The 3459-nt window shown below is 56.5% G+C and overlaps 1 non-coding gene across 1 annotated transcript; it reads left to right on the top strand.

Moving 5' to 3' along the window:
- The first annotated feature begins 2684 nt into the window (after positions 1 to 2684).
- LOC120970119 (small nucleolar RNA Z247) lies at positions 2685 to 2826 on the top strand. Its single transcript, XR_005764865.1, has one exon. It is a non-coding gene; the product is annotated as a small nucleolar RNA Z247 (small nucleolar RNA).
- The last annotated feature ends 633 nt before the right edge of the window (positions 2827 to 3459 follow it).

Genomic DNA, 3459 nt, shown 5'->3' with positions numbered 1-3459 from the left:
TCAAAAGTCTCCCAGCACGACGAATAGCTCTCGGGTGCATGAACATGACTCATGCCTGAATCACACTAATCAGTGCTGCTGCCTGGATTATCAGCCTCATCCGTGCGTCCATAACCTAGTCGACATCGACGGTTCGTTCAGTAGGAAATCGATCCTACACCTAGCTTAACGGCCTAACCACTGAGCTAACAAAGGGGGGAGGGGGTGCTGCTTACCGGCATCGGAGACGAGGATGGCGTAGGTGGAGCCATGGCATAGACTAGGTCGACCAGACGGTGGCCAACAGCAAGGGCAGCACCAGATCCGCCGCAAACGCCGCCGCCTCCTATAGCTCAGATCTGAAATCGCAGCCGCCACCGGTGGTGAGGCATTAGGAAGAAAGGGGGGCAGTGGCTATGGGTGAGCGAGTGAAAGGTTGGTGAGGCTAATTTGGTGCCGGGACGGCGCGCCAGATTTCCATCTCCCGCCATCACCCTCGCCCTCGCCTCGCTCCCGCCCGTGCGACCTCGCGCCACACTCAGCCTGACTCGCAAGAAACTGCCGATCCGAGCGTTTCCAGCGAGCCAGGCTCTGGGCTACTTTGAGGAGCGTGCGATGCAGGCCCAACAGAAAAACCGGGCAACCAAACAGGCCTCTCCCTTCCCGCGGGTCTGGTTGGGCTCGATACGGGCAACCAAACACGCCCATACATCCACGCGACGGTGCCGGCCCAGCTAGCGAGGGGGCACAATGGCGACCGACGTGCAGCTGACTGGCTCATTTTCGGGATCACGCTCCTGTATCACTATCAACATACCAGCGCTCTTATACTTGGCTCTGACTGTGAAAGTTGGAGGAGCTCATATCTTTTCCGTACTGCGTCAATTGATATACTCCTTGTTCGTCCCAACAAAGCATGCGCTAGAATAGTGCAACATGCACGGCAAGTGGCGGTCGCCGTACGCGGTCCGGTTAGGGATAAGTATATTGTGCTATACGGAGCGATGCATGCGAGGGCCGAGGGGCAGGGCTCCGGCTGGCCGGACCATCGTGGGGCTCGTCCCACGTGGACGTGCATGGCTCAACAGCTGGACGAACGCACCCCGTTCACTCCTGTCGGCTTGCCATGCCACCTTTCTCCTCATCTCTTGTGCTCAGGCTTGCTTGCTCTAAATCCCTTTCTGACCGACGCTACTAGGCATAGTCCAAGTACCATGTGAGCTTCCCGCATGCATGCACATGCATGGGTCAAAAGCGATCGGTGCACCACGTACCGTACTTCGTACGTGTACCTGATACGGTACAACAAAGTGTCAGAAAACATGCAAAAGAAAAGTGTCTGAAAACCATGACACGGATCGAGCACTACTGTACCACTTGGATCCATTCGAGCACCGTATCTGACTCCACATCGGCAAGCTCTTGGGCACGATCGCCTCGGAAGCCGCGAACCTTTCTGAGACCTCGGTCACAAGGAGTGGGAGACTGTGCCTGCATGCGAACGCCACGTCCAGAAGAGCACACAACGTGGACCGCATCATGGACACAGCAGTAGCACCATCGTCCAGAGTAGATCCAACTCGCTGTTTGGACACCTCCTTTGCCCTTTCGGTGCGCGCGTGACTGACGCCCAGGCCCCAACAAATGCATCCTATGTACAGTACACCTACCTAGGAATAGGCTGTTGTAGGTCGGTAACTATGTCGCTGTCTCACTGGTGCCTACCTCTATCGCTCTGCCTTGTTTTACTTTCTACTTCCACTGACGTGTGGGTCCCGCGTCAGCGCGGTGCAGTCTGCGGTAGTGTTCGCGTAGCGACGGTGCGGCTGGTACCGGCTAGGAGGCTTGTGTGTGCAGTTCAGCCAGCTTGGTGGAGCCGTCGTGCGTGCCTTTTATCTGTACGGTCACGAGTACGTGGAGGAAGAGGAGCACATTCTTGTTAGAAAGTATTGCACTATGTGTCTACGGTATTGTATAAACCGTATGCACCGCCCGGTAGGGTTAGATTGCGTGCGTGTGTTGTTGTAATCTGATAGTTAGGTTGTTAGGGTTTCTCCTCATATCTTGTATAGTTTTCTTGAGGATTAATCCACCACCTAACTACCGTATCTTTTTAACTTATCCTTGGCTATATAACACGCAGCGCGTCCCTGCCAGAGGCATACGCTTCCACGCAATCTTTCATGGTGTCAGACCCTAGTTCCTCTACCGCATTCAATCTAGTAGTCATGGCTAGCTCCAGCACCGCCGCCGCCGCTCCATATGCCCTCATTCCCATCGCTGACAAGCTTCACCGCGGCAACTATCTCGTGTGGCGCGCGCAGGCTTTTGCCACCATCCGCGGAGCCCAACTGATCGACCACCTCAACCCCGATCACCCGTTCCCGGAGCCCAAGCTTGCAGACAAGGACGGCAAGCCCACCGATGTGCCAAACCCGACGTATCAGATTGCTCTGGCGCAACACTCACAGGTGCTGAGTTTTATCTTCAATTCGATCTCTGCTCCTGTGATGATCCAAGTCGCCCACTGCACGAAGGCCGCCGCGGCATGGACCGCGATCAGGGAGATGTTTCTCTCCCAAGCGCAGGCCAACATCGTCAACACACGGATCATCCTCTCCACCACCAAAAAGGGCACCGCGACCATCGCCGAGTACATCGGGCGCATGAAAGCGCTAGGCGATGAGATGGCTTCAGCAGGGAAGCCGCTCGACGATGATGACATGGTCTCCTACATCCTCGCCGGACTCGACTTCGACTACATCTCGTTCGTCTCGTCCATCTGCGCTGCAAGGACCGAGCCCATCAAGGTAGCTAAACTTTACTCCCAGCTGATCGGTTTTGAAAAGCGCCTTGCCATGTTTGAAGGAGGAAACCAGTCCTCTCAGTCCTCGGCCAACGCCATTTCCCGTGGCCGTGGTGGCTTAGGTCGCGGAGGCGGCCGTGGCAATGGTGGCCGTGGCAACGGAGGTGGCGGCCGCGGCAATGGTGGCCGTGGCAACGGAGGTGGCGGTCGCGGCAATGGAGGCCGTGGCAACGGCAATGGAGGAGGCAACGATCTCCATGTTGGGGAACGTAGCAGAAATTCAAAATTTTCTACGCATCACCAAGATCAATCTATGGAGTAATCTAGCAACGAGGGGAAGGGGAGTGCATCTACATACCATTGTAGATCGAGATGCGGTAGCGTTGCAAGAACGCGGATGAAGGAGTCGTACTCATAGCGATTCAGATCGCGGTTGATTCCGATCTAAGCGCCGAACCACGGCGCCTCCGCGTTCAACACACGTGCAGCCCGGTGACGTCTCCCACGCCTTGATCCAGCAAGGAGAGAGGGAGAGGTTGGGGAAGACTCCATCCAGCAGCAGCACGACGGCGTGGTGGTGATGGAGGAGCGTGGCAATCCCGCAGGGCTTCGCCAAGCACCGCGGGAGAGGAGGAGGGAGAGAGGTAGGGCTGCGCCAAGAGAAGACAGGAAAA

The sequence above is a fragment of the Aegilops tauschii genome, chromosome 7, assembly GCF_002575655.3.
Source record: "Aegilops tauschii subsp. strangulata cultivar AL8/78 chromosome 7, Aet v6.0, whole genome shotgun sequence".
NCBI lineage: Eukaryota > Viridiplantae > Streptophyta > Magnoliopsida > Poales > Poaceae > Aegilops > Aegilops tauschii.
Note: the sequence above shows the minus strand (reverse complement) of the source record. Positions and strands in the feature narration are given on the sequence as shown.